The sequence below is a fragment of the Leucopleurus acutus genome (assembly GCF_964270905.1).
Source record: "Leucopleurus acutus genome assembly, chromosome: 1".
NCBI classification, from domain to species: Eukaryota; Metazoa; Chordata; class Mammalia; order Artiodactyla; family Delphinidae; genus Leucopleurus; species Leucopleurus acutus.
Window position 1 is genome coordinate 88,480,080 of NC_139142.1, and position 21,809 is coordinate 88,501,888.

Here is a 21,809-nt window from a genome sequence, read left to right on the forward strand (position 1 = left end):
AGAGAAGGGCTAACACCCATCCTTCTCAAACGCTTCCAAAAAATCGAAGAGGATGAATACTCCCAAATTCATTCTACAAGGTGACCATCACCCTGATAGCAAAACTAGACAAAGATATCACAAAAAATGAAAATTACAGACCAATATCACTGATGAACATAGATGCAAAAATCCTGAAAAGAATATTAGCAAACAGAATCCAGAAACACATTAAAAGAATCATACACCATGATCAAGTGGGATTTATCCCAGGGATGCAAGGATTCTTCAATATATACAAATCAATCAATGTGATACACCACATTAACAAACTGAAGGATAAAAATCATATGATCACCCCAATAGATGCAGAAAAAGCTTTTGACAAAATTCAACAATTTATGATAAAAATCCTCCAGAAAGTAGGTATAAGAGGGAACCTACCACAACATAATGAAGTCCATATATGATAAACCCACAGCAAATATCATTCTCAATGGTGAAAAATGGAAAACATTTTCTCTAAGATCAGGAATAAGACAATGCTGTCCACTCTCGCCACTACTTTTTAAAGTAATTTTGGAAGTGCTAGCCATAGCAATCAGAGAAGAAAGAGAAATAAAAGGAATACAAATTGGAAAAGAAGAAGTAAAACTGTCACTGTTCGCAGATCACATGATACTATACATAAAAAACCCTAAAGATGCCACCAGAAAACTACTAGAACTAATCAATGAATTTGGTAAGGTTGCAGGATAAAAAATTAATGCACAGAAATCTCTTGCATTCTTATACACTAATGATGAAAAATCTGAAAGAAAAATTAAGGAAACACTCCCATTTACCACTGCAACAAAAAGAATAAAATACCTAGGAATAAACATACCTAAGGAGACAAAAGACCTGTATGCAGAAAACTATAAGACACTGATGAAAGTAATTAAAGATGATACAAACAGATAGAGAGACATACCATGTTCTTGGATTGGAAGAATCACCATTGTGAAAATGACTATACTACCCAACGCAATCTACAGATTCAATGCAATCCCTATGAAATTACCACTGGCATTTTTCACAGAACTAGAACAAAAAATTTCACAATTTGTATGGAAACACAAAAGATGCAGAATAGCTAGAACAATCTTGAGAAAGAAAAACGGAGCTAGAGGAATCAGGCTCCCCAACTTCAAACAATACTACAAAGCTACAGTAATCAAGACAGTATGGTATTGGCACAAAAACAGAAATATCGATCAATGGAACAGGATAGAAAACCCAGAGATGAACCCACACACATATGGTCACCTAATTTATGATAAAGGAGGCAAGAACATACAATGAAGAAAAGACAGCCTCTTCAATAAGTGGTGCTGGGAAAACTGGACAGCTACATGTGAAAGAATGAAATTAGGACACTATCTAACACCATACACAAAAATAAACTCCAAATGGATTAAAAACTTAAATTTAAGACCAGACATTATAAAACTCTTAGTGGAAAACATAGGAAAAACACTCTTTGACATAAACCACAGCAAGATCTTTTTTGACCCACCTCCTAGCGTAACGGAAATAAAAATAAACAAATGGGACTTAATTAAACATAAAAGCTTTTGCACAGCAAAGGAAACCACAAACAAGAGAAAAAGTCCACTCTTAGAATGGGAGAAAATATTTGAAAGTGAAACAAGAGACAATGGATTAATCTCCAAAATATACAAACAGCTCATGGAGGTCAATATCAAAAAAACAAAGAATCCAGTTAAAAAATGGGTGGAAGACCTAAAGACATTTCACCAAGGAAGTCATACAGATGGCTAAGAGGCACATGAGGAGATGCCCAGCATCACTGGTTATTAGGGAAATGAGGATTGGGGCTACAGTGAGGTATCACCTCACACTGGCCAGAATGGCCATCAACAAAAAATCTACAAACAATAAATGCTGGAGAGGGTGTGGAGAAAGGGGAGCCCTTTTGCACCATTGGTGGGAATGTAAATTGATACAGCCACTATGGAGAACAGTATGCAGGTTCCTTAAAGAACTGAAAATAGAAGTACCATATGACCCAGCAGTCCCACTAGTGAGCATATACCCTGAGAAAACCATAATTCAAAAGGACACATTTACCTCAATGTTTATTGCAGCACTATTTACAATGACCAGGACATGGAAATAACCTGGGTGTCTAACGATGGATGAATGGATAAAGAAGATGTGGTACATATATACAATATAATATTAGCCATAAAAAGGAATGAAATTGGGTCATTTGTAGAGATGTGGACGGACCTAGAGTCTGTCATACAGATTGAAGTAAGCCAGAAATAGAAAAACAAATATCATTTACTAACGCATATATGTGGAATCTAGAAAAATGGTACTGATGAATCTACTTGTAGTGCAGGAATTGAGATGTATACATAGAGAATAGACATGTGGACACTGGGGTGGAAGGGGAGGGTGGGACGAATTGCGAGATTAGGTTTGACATAAATACACTACCATGTGTAAATAGATAGCTAGTGGGAACCTCCTGTATAGAACAGGGAGCTCAGCTCAGTGCTCTGTGACAACCTAGATGGGTGGGATGGGGGTGGGGTGGGAGGGAGGTCCAAGAGGGAGGGGATATAGGCATACATATAGCTGATTCACTTCAATGTACAGCAGAAACTAATACAACATTGTAAAACAGTTTTACTCCAATAAATATAAAATAAATAAAAAATAAAATCTAGTCTCTTAAGCAACTTTGAAGTTTATAATACAGTATTGTTGACTATAGTCACTATGCTGTGCATTAGATCTCTAAAACGTATATATGTATAGTTGCAAGTTTGTGCCCTTGAATAATGTCACTCTAATTCCCCCTTTTCCAAGCTGCTGGCAACAACCATTCTAATTTCTGTTTTCATAAACTTGGCTGTATAAGATTCTACATGTATGGGACATCATGCAGTGTTTGTCTACCTCTGGCTGACTTGTCTCACTTAGTATGATGTCCTCAAGGTCCAATCATGTTGTCACAAATGGCAGGATTTTCTTCTTTTCCATGCCATATAATATTCCATTATATAATATATATTTATTTATTTATTTATTTATATATAGTATATATATTGCTTTTTAAAAAAAATCCATTCATCCATTGACAGCCACTTAGTTTGTTTTCATGTCTTGGCTATTTTGATAATGCAATGAACACATGAGTACATTTATCTCCTCAATATACTGTTCTAGTTTAGTTCAGATGTACACCCAGAAGTGGGGTTGTAAATCATGATAGTTCTATTTTTAGTTTTGCGGAAGAACCTCTGCTGTCTTTCATAGAGGCTACAATGATTTGAATTCCCACCAACAGTGTATAAGGGGTTCCCTTTTCTCTACATTCTCAATGACACATTATCTCCTGTATCCTTGATGTTAGTCATTGTATATGATGTGAGGTGGTGTCTGTGGTTTTGATGAATTTCCCTGATGATTGGTGACGTTGAGCATCTTTTCAAATATTTGTTGGCCCTCTGGATGACTTCTTTGGAAGTAAGTCTGTTTTGTTCCTCCCTGCATTTTTAATTGGATTACTTGGGGGGGGGTTGTTGTTATTATCGAGTTGTATGAGTTTTTGTGTGTACTTTAATTTAAACTCATTATCTGATGTATGATTTGCAGATATTTTCTCTCATTCCATAGTTGCCTTTTCATTTTGTTGATTGTTTCAGGCCAGTTTCCTTAGATGTAGATACAAAAATTCCCAGTAAAATACTAACAAACTAAATATACCAACTATAAAACCATCATAAACACAACCAAGCATTATTAATCCCCAAAACACAAAATTGGTTTAATTAAATAATATAGCATATTAATAGATAGAAAGCTAAAAACCACACAATTATGTCAATGGAGAAGAAAACGTTTGTTAACATGCAAAAACCCTGCATGGTTAAAATGCTCAATAAACACGCAATAGAAGGGAACTTCACCCTGATAAGGAACATATATGCTTTTTCATTTCACTGATTATTTCCTTTGCTGTGTAGAAGCTTTTGAGTGTGAAGTATATAGTCCCAGTTTTCTATTTTGGTTTTGTCACCTGTGATTTTGGTGTCATATCTACGAAATCATTGCCAAGACCAATGTCAAAAAAGTTTTCCCCTGATTTCTCTGAGGTGTTTTACAGATCCAATTCTGTATTTGTCTTGCTTACAAATGGAATATTGTTTGGTCTTAAAGTGGAGGCATGTCCCGTCATTTGGGACAACATGAATAAGCATACAGACATTGTGATAAGTGAAATAATCCAGTTACAGAAGGACAAATATTGCATGATTCCACTTACATGAGGTTTCTAAAACAGGCTAAGTCATAGAAGCAGAGAGTAGAATGATGGTGGTTGTCAGGGGCTGGGGGGAGGGGGAAGTGCGAAACTGTTCTTCAGTGGGTATAAAGTTTTTTTACTCAAGGTGAATAAAGCTACGGCTAACAATATGGAATTGTGAATTTTATAATATGTTAAAGGAATGGAGTTTACATGAAGTGTTCATTTCAAAAAAACTATAAAGCAACCTGTGTTCATCATCGGATGAATGGATAAAGAAGATGTGGCACATATATACAATGGAATATTACTCAGCTATAAAAAGAAACGAAATTGAGTTATTTGTAGTGAGGTGGATGGACCTAGAGTCTGTCATACAGAGTGAAGTCAGAAAGAGAAAAATAAATACCGTATGCTAACACATATATAAGGAATCAAGAAAAAAAAAGGTCATGAAGAACCTAGGGGTAAGATGGGAATGGAGACGCAAACCTACTAGAGAATGGACTTGAGGATGTGGGGAGGTGGAAGGGTAGGTTGTGACAAAGTGAAAGAGTGACATGGACATATATACACTACCAAAAATAGAAAAGATAGCTAGTGGGAAGCAGCCACATAGCATACGGAGATCAGCTCAGTGCTTTGTGACCACCTAGAGGGGTGGGATAGGGAGGGTGGGAGGGAGGGAGATGCAAGAGGGAAGAGATATGAGAACATGTGTATATGTATAACTGATTCACTTTGTTATAAAGCAGAAACTAACACACCATTGTAAAGCAATTATACTCAAATAAAAATGTTAAAAAAAAACTATAAAGGAACATGGGAATTTCTGGAGGTGGTCAATATGGTTAGTGCCTTAATGTAGTGGTAGTATCATATGGGTATGTATATGTAAAATCTCAACAAAAGGTATACACTAAATGTGTGCAATTTTTGTGTATCAATTCTATTTCAATAAAGCTAGAAAGGAGCATATATGAAAACAAAAATAAATAAATAAAAATAAACCAGTGGAATACAATAGAGAGCCCAGAAGCAGATCCACACAAAAATAGTTAATTGATATTTGACAAAAGAGCCAAGGCAGTTCACTGGGGAAAGAACAGTCTCTTCAACAAATGCTAAACTGCTAGTTATAAAATTAACAATTTCTGGGGATGAAAAAAATTGCTGCTGAACAATTAGACATCCATACACAAAAAAAAAAGGGAAGGAGAAGGAAAAAGAGGAAGAAGAAGCAGCAGCAGAAGCTAACTTATACCTTTCACAAAATAATTCAAAATGATCGCAGATCTAAATATAAAAGTAATACTATAAAACTTCTAGAAGAAATCACAGGAGACAATCTACACGACCTTGAATTTGGCAATGAGTTTTTAACAACAAAAGCAGAGGCAATAAAAGAAAAAATTGATGTACTGGACATCATCAAAATTTAAAACTTTTGCCCTTCAAAAGTCAGTGCTAAGAGAATCAAAAGACACAGACCAGAAGAAAATATTTGTAAACCGATACATATGATAAAGGACTTATATCCAAAGTATACAAAGAACTCTTAAAACTCAACAGTAAGAAAACAACAAACGAACAAAAATTTTAAAATGGGCAAAGGATCTGGATACCCACCAAAAAAATACACAGGTGGCAAATAAGCATATGAAAAGATGTTCAACAATGCTTGTCATAGGGAATTGCAAATTAAAATGAAAATAAGATATCAGTACACATCTATTAGGATGGCCAAAATTCTAAAAGAAAATTGAAACAAAAAAGACAATACCAAATGTTCGTGAGGATGTGGAGCAACAGAACTCTGTTCCCTGATGGGTGTGGATGAAAAATGTTACAGCCACTTTGGTAGACAGGTTGACAGCTCCCTACAAAAGTAAATATACTCTTACAATGCAGTCCAGCAACCACACTGCTATGTATGTGTCCATCTGAATGCTTATGTCATACAAAAACCTACACACAGATTTCTATAGCAGGTCTATTCATATTTGCAATAATAAGAAGTGACCAAGACTTCTTTGAATGGGTGAACAAATAAACAAACTGGTATATCTATATAATGGAATATTATTTAGTGATAAAAATGAGCTATAAGCCATGAATGCATTGAAGAACCTTAAGTGTATATTACTGAGTGAAGGAAACCATTCTGAATGACTAAATATGGTATGATTCCCATTATATAACATTCTGGAAAAAGCCAAAACTATTTAGACAGTAGAATGATCAGCAGCTAGTAGAGGGTGTGGGGAGAGGAGATGGTGAGGCACAGGAGATTTTTAGGGCAGTCAAATTATTTTGTAAGACATAGTAATAGTGGTTACAAGACATTATACATTTTTCGAAATCCATAAAACTTTACAGCACAAACATTGAATCTTAATGTGTGCAGTTATTAAAAAAAATATTTAGGAGATTGAAGGATCCAAGGAAGGACTGTGAACTGTGAGAAGACAGTCAGTGTCACAAATGTATGAAACAACCTAACTGAAGGAGTTGGGGGCAGGGGAAAGGCACTGACCTATTAACTTTGGAAATGAGTGGAGCCTGTAAGATTAAAAGCAAAAACAACTGTCCATGAGCAACTGTATTGGGGTTTATAAAGTTGTCTCCTACAGCACAGGTTAAAAATTCTGATACTGCAATACATGTATACTGGAATTGGGCAGTAATGTAAATGAATATTTCATGGTGGGAATCAGGTTTCTTACTGTTAGAGTGAGTTTACAGGTAAGAAAGTGGGGGAAGCTACAATGATCTCTGTGGTAATAATGAATAGAGCTGGAGACATCAGTATAAACTCATGTTTAGCTTAACATAGATACAGGTAGTTAAACATAGTTATGCATATGTCTACATAATACAAAAACATATATAACAGATTAACTTATGCATTAGTATTTCCTTGTTCTGTCAATTGAAATAGAATAGAAGCAATGATTCTATGAATCTATTAAGAACAGAAGATCCACCAGAGGGCAGACAGCAGAAGCAAGAAGAACTACAATCCTGCAGCCTGTGGAACAATAACCACAACAAGATGAGAAGGCAGAGGGCTATGTACCAGATGAAGGAACAAGATAAAACCCCAGAAAAATAACTAAATCAAGTGGAGACAGAAAAAATTCCAGAAAAAGAATTCAGAATAATGAAAGTGAAGATGATCCAGGCCATCAGAAAAAGAATGGAGGCAAAGATCGAGAAGATGCAAGAAATGTTCAACAAAGATCTAGAAGAATTAAAGAACAAACAGAAATGAACAATATAATAACTGAAATGAAAAATACGCAAGAAGAATACAATAGCAGAATAACTGAGGAAGAAGAACGGATAAGTGACCTGGAAGACAGAATGGTGGAAATCACTGCTGTGGAACAGAATAAAGAAAAAATAATGAAAGAAATTAAGACAGCCTAAGAGAGTTCTGGGACAACATTAAACACAAAAACATTCGCTTTATAAGGGTCCCAGAAGGAGAAGAGAGAGAGAAAGGACCTGAGAAAATATGTGAAGAGATTACAGTCGACAACTTCCCTAACAGGGGAAAGGGAATAGCCACCGAAGTCCAGGAAGTGCAGAGAGTCCCATATAGGATAAACCCAAGGAGAAAGATGCCAAGACACATAGTAATCAAACTGGCAAAAATAAAAGACAAAGAAAAATTATTGAAAGCAGCAAGGGAAAAATGACAAATAATATACAACGGAACTCCTATAAGGTTAACAGCTGATTTCTCAGCAGAAACTTTACAAGCCAGAAGGGAGTGGCATGGTATAATTAAAATGATGAAAGGGAAGAACCTACAACCAAGATTACTCTACCCAGCAAGGATCTCATTCAGATTCGATGGAGAAATCAAAAGCTTTGCAGACAAGCAAAAGCTAAGAGAATTCAGCACCACCAAACCAGCTCTACAACAAATGCTAAACGAACTTCTCTAAGTGGGAAACAAAAGAGAAGAAAAGGACCTACAAAAACAAACCCAAAACAATTAAGAAAATGATAACAGGAACATACATATTGATAATTACCTTAAACGTGAATGGATTAAATACTCCAAGCAAAAGACACAGGCTTGCTGAATGGATACAAAAACAAGACCCATCTATATGCTGTCTACAAGAGACCCACTTCAGACCTAGGGACACATATAGACTGAAAGTGAGGGGTTGGAAAAAGATATTCCATGCAAAAGGAAATCAAAAGAAAGGAGGCATAGCAATACTCATATCAGATAAAATAGACTTTAAGATAAAGAATGTTACAAGAGACAAGGAAGGACACTATGTAATGATCAAAGGATCAATCCAAGAAGAAGATATAACAATTATAAATCTATATGCACCCAACATAGGAGCACCACAATACATAAAGCAACTGCCAACAGCTCTAAAAGAGGAAATCGACAGTAACACAATAATAGTGGGGGACTTTAACACGTCACACCAATGGACAGATCATTAAACAGAAAATTAATAAGGAAACAGAAGCTTTAAATGACACGATAGACCAGATAGATTTAATTGATATTTATAGCACATTCCATCCAAAAACAGCACATTACACTTTCTTCTCAAGTGCGCATGGAACTTTCTCCAGGATAGATCACATCTTGGGTAAAAAATCAAGCCTTAGTAAATTTAAGAAAATTGAAATCATATCCAGAATCATTTCTGACCACAATGCTGTGAGATTAGAAATCAATTACAGGGAAAAAATGTAAAAAACAGAAACACGTGGAGGCTAAACACTACATTACTAAATAACCAAGAGAACACTGAAGAAATCAACAAGGAAAGAAAAAAATACCTGGAGACAAATAACAATGAAAACACAACAATCCAAAACCTATTGGATTCAGCAAAAGCAGTTCTAAAAGGGAAGTTTATAGCTATATAAGCCTACCTCAAGAAACAAGAAAACTCTCAAAAAAACACTCTAACCTTACATCTAAAGGAAATAGAGAAAGAAGAACAAACGAAACCAAAAGTTATGAGAAGGAAAGAAATCATAAAGATCAGAGCAGAAATAAATGAAATAGAAACAAAGGAAACAATAGCAAAGATCAATAAAACTAAAAGCTGGTTCTTTGAGAAGATAAACAAAATTGGTAAATCTTTAGCCAGACTCATCAAGAAAAAGAGGGAGAGGACTCAAATCAATAAAATTAGAAATTAAAAAGGATAAGTTACAACAGACACCTCAGAAATACAAAGCATCCTAACAGACTACTACCAGCAACTCTATGCCAATAAAATGGACAACCTGGAAGAAATTGACAAATTCTTAGAAAGGTATGACCTTCCAAGACTCAACCAGGAAGAAATAGAAAATATGAAGAGACCAATCACAAGTAATGAAATTGAAACTGTGATTAAAAGTAATCCAACAAACAAAAGGCCAAGACCAGATGGCTTCACAGGTGAATTCTATCAAACATTTCGAGAAGAGCTAACACCCATCCTTCTCAAAGTCTTCCAAAAATTTCAGAGGAAGGAACACTCCTAAACTCATTCTATGAGGCCACCATTACCCTGATACCAAAACCAGACAAAGATATTACAAAAATAGAAAATTACAGACCAATATCACTGATGAATACAGATGCAAAAATCGTCAACAAATACTAGCAACAGAATCCACCAACACATTAAAAGGATCATACACCATGATGAAGTGGGATTTATCCCAGGGATGCAAAGATTCTTCAATACATGCAAATCAATCTATGTGATACACCATATTAACAAATTCAAGAAGAAAAACCATATGATCATCTCAATAGAGGCAGTAAGAGCCTTTGACAAAATTCAACACCCATTTATGATAAAACCCCTCCAGAAAGTGGCATAGAGGGAACCTACCTCAACATAATAAAGGCCATATATGATAAATCCACAGCAAACATCATTCTCAATGGTGAAAAAATGAAAGCATTTCCTCTAAGATCAGGAACAAGACAAGGATACCCACTCTCATCGCTATTATTCAACATAGTTTTGGAAGTCCTAGTCATGGCAATCAGAGAAGAAAAAGAAATAAATGGAATACAAATTGGAAAAGAAGTAAAACTGTCACTCTTTGCAGATGACATGATACTATACATAGAGAATCCTAAAGATGCCACCAGAAAGCTACTAGAGCTAATCCATGAATTTGGTAAAGTTGCAGGATACAAAATTAATGCACAGAAATCTCTTGCATTCTTATACACTAATGATGAAAAATATGAAATAGAAATTAAGGAAACACTCCCATTTACCACTGCCACAAAAAGAATAACATACCTAGGAATAAACATACCTAGGGAGACAAAAGACCTGTATGCAGAAAAATATAAGACACTGATGAAAACAATTAAAGATGATACCAACAGATGGAGAGATATACCATGTTTTTGGATTGGAAGAATCACCATTGTGAAAATGACTATACTACCCAAAGCAATCTACAGATTCAATGCAATCCCTATCAAATTACCGATGGCATTTTTTATGGAACTAGAACAAAAAATCTTAAAATTTGTTTGGAGACACAAAAGATCCTGAATAGCTAAAGCAGTCTTGAGGGGAAAAAAACGGAGCTGTAGGAATCAGACTCTTTGACTTCAGACTATACTACAAAGCTACAGTAATCAAGACAATATGGTATTGGCACAAAAACAGAAATATAGATCAATGGAACAAGATAGAAAGCACAGAGATAAACACACTCACCTATGGTCCACTAATCTATGACAAAGGAGGCAAGGATATATAATGGAGAAAAGACAACTTCTTCAATAAGTGGTGCTGCGAAAACTGGACAACTGCAGGTAAAAGAATGAAATTAGAACACTCCCTAACACCATACACAAAAATAAACACAACATGGATTAGAAACCTAAATGTAAGACTGGACACTATAAAACTCTTAGAGGAAAACATAGGAAAAATATTCTTTGACGTAAATCACAGCAAGATCTTTTTGGATCCACTTCCCAGAGTTATAAAAATAAAAACAAAAATAAACAAATGGGATCAAACGAAACTTAAAAGCTTTTGCAAAGCAAAGGAAACTACAAACAAGATGAAAAGAGAACCCTCAGAGTGGGAGAAAATATTTGCAAATGAATCAATGGACAAAGGATTAATCTCCAAAATATATAAGCGGCTCATGCAGCTCAATATTTAAAAAACTAACAACCCAATCCAAAAATGGGCAGAAGACCTAAATAGACATTTCTCCAACGAAGACTTACAGATGGCCAAGAAGCACATGAAAAGCTGCTCAACATCACTAATTATTAGAGAAAGGCAAATCAAAACTACAATGAGGTATCACCTCACACCAGTTAGAATGGGCATCATCAGAAAATCTACAAACAACAAATGCTGAAGAGAGTGGATAAAAGGGAACCCTCTTGCACTGTTGGTGGGAATAAATTGATACAGCCACTATGGGGAACAGTATGGAAGTTCCTTAAAAACTAAAAATAGAATTACCATATGATTCAGCAATCCCGCCACTGGTCATATACCCTGGGAAAACCATAATTCAAAAAGACACATGCACCCCAATGTTCATTGCAACACTATTTACAATAGCCAGGTCATGGGAGCAACCTAAATGCCTACTGACAGACGAATGTACAAAGAAGATGTGGTATATATATACAATGGAATATTACTCGGCCATAAAAAGGAATGAAATTGGGTCATTTGTAGAGACGTGGATGGATCTAGAGACTGTCATACAGAGTGAAGTAAGTCAGAAAGAGAAAAACAAATATCATATATTAACGCATATATGTGGAACCTAGAAAAATGGTACAGATGAACCAGGTTGCTGGGCAGAAATTGAGACAGAGATGTAGAGAACAAACGTATGGACACCAAGCAGGGAAAGCGGCGGGGGGTGGGGGTGGGGGTGTGATGAATTGGGAGATTTGGATTGACATATATACACTGATGTGTATAAAATGGATGACTAATAAGAACCTGCTGTTTAAAAAAATAAAATTAAAAAAAAAAAAGAATGGATGTAACATGCACACCTAACATTCAGATCTTGATTTCTAATACCAGTTTCCAAGAAAAAGAACCAGGGATCTTTGGAGAAATAGTTTATTCTAGGACTTAGGCAGGAAATATACAAGAAGAGCCTACAGTATCTTGCAGTGCCAGGAAGTAAAGGACACAAACAAAACAAAACAAAACAAAAATACAATGATGGGAGAATGTCAAAGGAGACAGGAGCCAACTATAAGTGTCCTCAGTAGCCAAAATCATAATAATTTGAGCAAGAAAATAAAATAACATTGGAGTATAACCCAAAGTATAAAATAAATATCCATGAGTCAATACTGATAAAAGTAATGATTGCATAAATAACTAAATGGAGAAGAAAAGACACGTACAGAAGCATGCCAAATAATTTTATATAAATATTTTTCCCTCAAGAAGATATGGCATAACTCCCCACTCCTTAAGTGTGGGCTGTGCATAGTGACTTATTTCAAGAAGTACAATAAGAAAAAGGGGAAATAGGAGTAACTTTACAGTGGAGAAACCTAGCAAATATTTTCTCATCCAGGTGATCAAGGTTAACATCAGGGGGGGTGGCGGTGGGCGAAATTGATGAAGTGGTTCAAAAGGTAAAACTTTAAATGAATAAGTAATAGGAATATAATGTACAGCATGTTGACTATAGTTGATGATATTGGATTGTATATTTGAAAGTTGCTAACAGAGTAGATCTTAAAATTTCTCACCACAAAAAAGAAAAGTTGTATGTGGTGATAATATTAACCAGACTTATTGTGGTAATCATTTAGCAATATATACAAATATCAAATCATTATGTTATATGCCTGAAACTAATACAATGTTACATGTCAATTACATCTCAATTAAAAAAAGATTTATTAGTGGGAAAAAAGGCTAATATCAACAGTAATAAGTTATGTTGATATTACATACCTTTGATTTGATTAAAAAATGATGAAAAATGTGATAAAAATGGCACTTTACCACTGTGTTCTTCCTCTCTATAACCCATAAATTCAATCTTGTCACAGGAAAAAAACATCATTTTATTCAAATAGGGAGATTCTTACAAAACACCTGACCAGTACTCCTCAAAACTATCGAGGTCATCAACACAAAGAAAGTCCAAGAAACCACCACAACCAGGAGAAGCCTAAAGAGACATGACAACTGCATGTAAAATGATAAGCTGGATGGAATCCTGGAACAGAAAAAGGACACTAGGTAAAATTAAGGAAATCTAACTAAACTATGGACTTTAGTTTATAATAGCATAACCGTGCTAGTTTATTAATTTTAACAAATATATCATACTAGTAATATGTTATTAATAACCTCAGAAACTGGATATGGGGCACATTGGGAACTCTACTATCTTTTCAATTTTTTCTGTAATTCTAAAACTGTTCTAAAACTAAAGACTAGTAAAAATAAATCAATGTAATTTACCATATTAACAGACTAAAAACAAAAACATACCATTATTTAAATAAGATATAGAAAAACATTTTGACAAAATCCAATATGCTCCCTTGTGAAAGCTCTTAAGAAATTAGAAAGAGAAATGAATTTTCTCAACCTGATAAAGAGCATCAAGGAAAATCCTACTTCTAAAATCATACTTAATGGTGAAAGACAAAATGATTTTTTCATAAGATTAGGAATAAGGCAATGATGTCTGCTCTCACCATTTCTGTTCAACCCTGTTCTCAAGGTTCTAGATAGTTCAACAAGACAAGAAAAGAAATGAAGACATCTAGGTTGGAACAAAACAAGTAAATTTATCTTTATTCATAGACTACCTGATCATACATGTAGAAAATCCTAGGGAATCTATAAATACGTTACTAAAACTAATAAATGATTTTAGTATGCTTGCAGGATACAAGATTAATATAGAGAAATTAATGTGTTTCTGTGTACTGGTAATGAGAAATTAGAAATTGAAATAAAAAATACAACACTGTTTACAATAGTATATAAGATATGAAATATTTAGGGATAAATTTGTCAAATTATGCACAAGACCTATCTACTGCAAACTATCAAACATTGCTGGGAAAAATTAAAGAAGACCTAAATAAGTGGAGAGATATGCTTTATTCATGGATAGGAATCCTCAGTATTGTTGAGATAACAATATTCTTTAAATTGATCTACCTATTCAATGTAACTCTAAACAAAATTCACTCAGGATTTTTTTGTAGAAATTGCCAAGCAATTTTCTAAACTTTATATCAAAATGAAATGGGCTTAGAATTGCCAAAATAATTTTAAAAGAGAAGAACAAATTTGGGGTCTTGTACAACTTATTTCAAGACTTATTTGAATACATATAAACAATGGAATATTACTCAGTCATAAAAAGGAACAAAATTGGGTTATTTGTAGAGATGTGGCTGGACCTAAAGAGTGTCATACAGAGTGAAGTAAGTTAGAAAAAGGAAAACAAATATCGTATATTAACGCATATATATGGAATCTAGAAAAATGGTATAGATGATCTTACTTGCAAAGCAGAAATAGAGACACAGATGTAGAGAATAAATGTACGGATACCAAGAGGGAAATGAGGGGTGGGAGGAACTGGGAGATTGGGATTGACACATATACAGTATTGATACTATGTATAAAATAGACAACTAATGAGAACATACTGTATAGCACAGGGAACTCTACTTAATGTACCATGATGACCTAAATGGGGAGGAAATCCAAAAAAGAGGGGATACATGTATATGTATAGCTGATTCATTTTGCTGTAAAGTAGAAACTAACACAACATTGTAAAGCAACTATACTCCAATAAAAATTAATTTAAAAATAAATAAATAAACAGTGATCAAAACATTATGGCACTAGTGTAAAGAAAGAAGATGGTTCATTGGAATAGAGTGTTCAGATAAAGACACACATATATGTTCAATTCATTTTTTACAAATTTACCAAAGCAATTCAGTGAGAACAGGATGATCTTTATAATAAATTGTGCTTGAACATATGCAAAAATGTTCTTTATAGGACCACATACAATAATTAACTTGAAATTGATCACAGACCTAAATATAAGAGCTAAAACTTTAAAAGTTTTGAAAAATATCTTAGTTACCTATTTTCTTGGCTAAGATTTCTTAAGTATTATACAACCTTCACTATAAATGGAAAAAGTCAATAAACGAACTTTATAAAAATTAAGAGCTTTTGATATTCAAATAACATGGACAAGAAAATGAAAAGCAGGCCACAGACTGGGAAAGTATATTTTTGCAAAACATGTATCCAACCAAGGATCTGTATCTAGAATATATGAAGAACTCTTACAACTTGATAAGAGGGCAATCAAGAAGACAATTTTAAAATGGTCAAGATAGTTGCTCAGACACTTCACCAAATAAGATATACAGTTGGCAAATAAGCACATGGAAAGTTGCTGCCAACATTATTATTCAAAGGCAAATTAAAACTACAAAGAGATACCAGTGTACTGCTACTAGAATGACTAAAATTAGAAACACTGACCAACTAGAGCAACTAGAAGTCTCATACACTGGGATTGTAAAATGGTTTCAAACATTTTGGAAATGAGTTTGGCAGTTGCTTAAAAAGTGATCCATATTACCTGGCCATTCTATTTCTAGGTATTTACCTAAGAGAAATGAAATGGTATTCTTATACACAGACTTGTTCATAGCTTTGTTTGTAATAGCCCCAAACTGGAAATAACCCAAAAGTCCATCAATAAGAAGATAATAAAATTGAGATATACTCATATAATGACATATTACTTATCAATAAGAAAATGAACATATGCTACAACATGGCTGAATCCCAAAATAATTATGCTGAGTGGAAGATGTGAATATACATACTGCATAACTCTATTTATATAAAATTTTGGAAAATGGAAAGTATCCCATAGTGGTAGAAATCAGATCATTGGTTGCTTGTGGGGGTAGGGTGGGGTTTGGAATGGTGGGAGGAAGGACTCACAAAGAGGAAACTTTGGGGCGTATGGATGTGTCATCTTGGTTGTAGTGATAGTTTCAAGGGGATATATATTTGTCAAAACTTCTAAAATGATATACTTTAATATTTTCAAAACTTTTATTCAAACATTCCTTGACAAACCTTTCAATAAAAAATTGTTTTTTCTTTTTATAGACTACAGCAATTTGAATTGCTATTACTTATTTGCTCATATTTCTCTTTTTTAGACGACAAAATCCTTTAAGTCAGGAACTCATTCTATTTTTGTTACAAGTGTCTAATACTGAGGTTACCGAAAGCAAATATAACAAATAACATGCAGAATAGTATAAATCAATCAATGAGTACATACTACTGAATACATCCAAATACTAGGGTCTTTGGGAAATTTTTTTTTTTTCACACACACACACACACACACACACACACACACTGTATTTTATTTTTACAAGAGATAACTAAACTGACACCAAGCATTGTAAATGGATGACCACAACAAAAGCAACAATGATTGCAATTACCAAACACAAAACACACTCATACTATGTCATAATATTGACATTCAGTCCAGGAATCCTCTACTGTAGCAGGGGGAAATTTCTTTAAACCTTATTTGAGATTATCACATCTTGTGAAATAAGAAAAAAAAAAAAGAAATAAGAAAAAAAAAATCTAGATTTTTAAAATAAAGTTAGAAATGTGCACCAGAGTAAAATAAGCAAAACTAAGCATGCACTAATCTATAAAACTTGACCATAGCAATATTTAATTTCTAATATAAGCAAGATCGTTTCTCAGCCCAATTGACCTCTGTTTGATATGTATGCACCTTAGATTAAATAAACCAATGTGAAGTAAGACCCCACTTCTGAAGTCACCACTTCAGGAAAATGGATCACTGAGGGTCAGGTGAATGAGTCTGGGAAAAGTAAGGGGACTCCTAGAAGATTTAATCTGAATAGTGGGAATATTCTCATTTGAGTCTTGAAGTTTTCCTTTCTTCAGTGGCTAAATTACATGTCTTTTCTTTTTTTCTTTGAATGAAGATTTTAATGGTCTCTACTCACAGGAGAAGCAAAGCATACAGGTCCACAGCCCTCCATGCCTCCCCTTTCTCCCCTGTGCACTGTATCCAGTGTTGGGTGTTGGGGGACAGGGGTGTGTACGTGGCTTATGTGGTCTAGGCCTAGATGTGGACTCCCCCGTCCCCTAGATTCACCTATAGTCCCTTTTCCTATTCCCCCTCAGGGGGCTCCTCCCCCCTCCTCATAAAAGTCACACTGTAACAAGGTTGAGGGAAGAGGGCACAGGGAGGGGCAGGAGGATCTAGGAATCCACATCCCAGCCTGGCCCGGCCTGAGTCAGGGTGGAGAGTGAGTGCATGTGCCTATGTGTGTGTGTCACTGGGCATGACTGTGAGTTTTGGTCCGGTCCTGTGAGCTCCAAGTTCTTCCCCACACCAGTCCTCTTTCAGAGGTAATATCTGGTATCTCCACTGTGGTCAGCACATCTGAGCTGTTCAAACCACTTCTTTGGCAATGGTGGGGCTGCTGTGGGCGAGGCTGAGGCCTGGCGCCTCTCTGTCACCTCTGGCTCAGGGAAGGGAGGTGTGGAAGGCCAGGAGGGGAGGCAGGTCAGCCTCAGGTGCTACTCCCTGGCTCCCCCAGGAGCCAGTAGGCCCGAACTGGGCCTTTGCCCTTCATTTCTACATCCCCTCGAAGCTCCAGCTCGAAACCACCAAGCTCCTCCGGGATAGCCTTGGTCTCAGGAGACAAGTGAATCTTCAGGGCTTCCCCATTAGACTCTATTCTTGAGGCCGTGTTGACTGTGTCCCCAAAGAGACAGTAACAGGGCATCTTCAGCCCTACCACACCAGCACGTGCACAGGGGTCGTGCAGGGAGCTGAAGCCTATCAGAGAGGGGGTGGGAGGGGTGTTTAGGGAGGTCAGTGGGAGGAATGGAGGGTGCTCATAGGATGGGGCTAGGGTGCTCCAGGAGAGATGGCAGGTGGGATCTGTGGCTGGTGGGAGCCCAGGGATGTGTGTGTGTGTGTGTGTGTGTGTGTGTGTGTGTGTGTGTGTCTGCATGTGCGTCCTGTGGTGCTGGTCCTTTTTTTTTTGAAACCCTGTAGTTCATCACGATGTGATTGGTTGATGCCTGATATTATTGGTCGACGTGGTTGCATTAAGAAAGCTTATGATAACCCACCCCTCCCTCCAACTCTCAATCTCTAACTTCTCCACACATTAATTTTTCTAGGTACCTCTCAGAAACACAAGCATTGTGCTTTGTGCCAATGGGGGGGGGTAGGAAGAGGTACCCTTCCTACCCCCTTCCTACAGTATGAGGTACTGTCCTGAAGTACTTTATAGTCTAATGAGACAGAGAAAATATCAAAACATGACAAAATAGCCAAACTACCAGGGAAGACAGAGTTCATAGGTGGGATCTGCCTTTTGGCCAGGGAAGCGTCAAAAAAAAAAAAAAAAGATGGGATTTTAGCTCAATCAAATAGGATTACAATAGGCTAAGAGGTGGACAGAGGGCACTGAGAGGTGAGGGGACAAGGGTGAGATGAGGAAATAGGATGGAGGAAAAAGTAACTTAACAAAAGTAAGCAAACTAATGAAATAAAGCTGAGTATTGCATTCAGTCAAATATCTAAACAGCATCAAGTAGTTTTAGAAGGGAAAAACAATAAAGGAAAAAAAAACACCACCTGACTTAATTATTTGCAATTCTTCAAACCAGTTTATATAGGTATGTATTATTTCATAAGTTATATCTTGAGTACGGATATCCCAGGTCTCTAAAATTTACCTTGTGATGCATAATCCAGAGGGTACGGATGATGATACTTAAAAACTAAGTTCACTAATTGAATTCTATATGAGACCCTCAGTGAATTTATTTGGAGAATGGCTTATATCAAGTGATTGAAAGTGATTCTTTATATTACTAATGTTATATATGTATGTATGTACTAGGGCTGGATTTGTCAACTATGTAGACATAGGACCATTAATAAGATTGACTAGTTGATGGTTGGTCCATGCTATCACTGAATCATACATAATAATCTAATTCAAAGAAGAACACTAACACTAGTATAAAATTATTTTAAAAATTGCTGCTTAAGGGCTTCCCTGGTGGCGCAGTGGTTGAGAGTCCGCTTGCCGATGCAGGGGACGCGGGTTCGTACCCCGGTCCGGGAAGATCCCACATGCTGCTGAGCCGCTGGGCCCGTGAGCCATGGCCGCTGAGCCTGCGCGTCCGGAGCCTGTGCTCCTTAATGGGAGAGGCCACAACAGTTAGAGGCCCGCGTACCGCCAAAAAAAAAAAAAAAATTGCTGCTTAAGATATCTAAATCAGCTCTTGGTAAACATCCTCTGTGCTAGGTTGAAGAAGTTTAAGCCTATCCAACAATGCACACTCCCAGGAAAACATCCTCAGCTGAAGGTAGCTGACAATGTGGGTAACCTGACTCCCAAGAAAAGATGGACAGCTTCTATAAAACCTTGAAATCAGATTCACATTATCCTTGTGAAATTATTTTAGCTATTACTCCTTGAAATAAAATGCCACTTTCATAATGACAGCAAGATTTGGGGGACATTCTGTCACTTGGGTAACCTTGAAGTTGAAACAAAATGGAACACTGGTAAAGGAAACAGTGTTTGCATTTCACAAGGAATTCTACATTTCCCAAGGGTTCTCTAAGCTCAGGAAACATCTTCAGAGAAAAAAACACTTCTTTTTTTTAGTACAAAGGATGTAAATTATAACAAATCAAATGGAGTGGGGATGACAAGGTCACTTAAAAGTAATTCTGTGATTAACTAGTCTGTATTCAAATTGTATTGTAACAGATTTTAATAACTGACACCTTGAATGAAAAGTGTTTTATTTCTGTAAAACTTTTCTGAAAAGAAAGCATGCTAAAAGAACATAGTTTTGTGTCTCACTCCACTCTCTGGAGAATACTAGAATAATATGCGTACTTGTACATGACAAGAATTTGTATCGTTTTAGAGCAAGAAGTGATCTTAGAGATCATCTAGTTCAAACATCTTGTTCTACAAATGAGGAGACAAGCCTAGAGGTCAAGATAAGATTGATGTTTAAGGAAGATTAGTCTGGCCCCGTGGACATGACACTGCAGGTATAGTCTCAGGGACTGGTCTGGGTAGGCCTGGGTCAGGCTGGGGTGTTTTCTCCAGTGGCTGGAAGTGCATGCCATCAGAAGGATAACTGTGAATTGGAGCTCAAGTTAAGATGAAAGGGGCAGAGTCTGGCATCAGTTCCTAAGGAGTGATGGAAATATATGCCATAGCTGAGATTAGAACATTCCGGGAAATAGACTCCAAGACTCAACAACATTATAGGGTGAAGACCAAAAGCTGCAAAGAAAGGATACTTTTTTTTTTTTTTTTGCGGTACCTGGGCCTCTCACTGCTGCAGCCTCTCCCGTTGTGGAACACAGGCTCCGGACGCGCAGGCTCCGGACGCGCAGGCTCAGCGGCCATGGCTCACGGGCCCAGCCGCTCCGCGGCATGTGGGATCCTCCCGGACCGGGGCACGAACCCGCATCCCCTGCATCGGCAGGCGGACTCTCAACCACCGCGCCACCAGGGAAGCCCCAGGATACATTTCTTTTTAATGAATTTTCCTGTGATGTAGAAGAAGACTTGACATATAATTTGGAGTCTCAGAGTTGGACTGCAAAGAATTAGTGCAAAAAAGATTGAATAAAATTGAGTGATATTGGGGCCTTAAAAAAGTCTGATAAATGCTCATTGGCCCATTTAACTCCTCTTTTTCTAGATTTATAGAAATTAATCCCTATTGTTGTTACTTTCCTTTTGGGGGCATTTTTGGTTGTAGCTTTCTGAGAGGCCTTGTAAACAATTGGAAAATGGGTATATAGGCTTAGAAACAGACAAATTGAGATTTGCTTCCTGGCTTTGATCCTGACTAGACAAATAGTGTTGGACAAATTACAAATCCTCTTTAAGTTTTTCATCTGCAAACTGGAGATGACAGTGCCCTTTACTTCAAAGGTTGTTTTGAGAATAAGATAACTAGAATTCCAAGCACAGAATATACCTCCAGTAGCCCCAAGGCATTTTGAAAACAGGAAAATTAAGAAGCAGGTTATTTGTTGATCATCCTAATAGTTCAGTACACCTTTCAAAGGGTTCACAAACTTTCACTTTTGCTGTCTCTTTTTCCCTTAAGTTTCCCGACCTGCAATCTGAATGGATATTGACAATCTAAATGGTAATCAGTGTCTTTGTGAAAATAATTGAATAAGATCATTGGGCTACAAGAGCCCAGAGAGATGGTTTAATACAACAATTTCAATTTATAAAGCAGAAATTTAATCCTGTAAAATTACTATGATGATATGCAATGATTTCATAGGCCCGTACATTTTTTTTTTTTAATTAGAAGGTGGATGTAAGCTTGTTTTGTTCTTG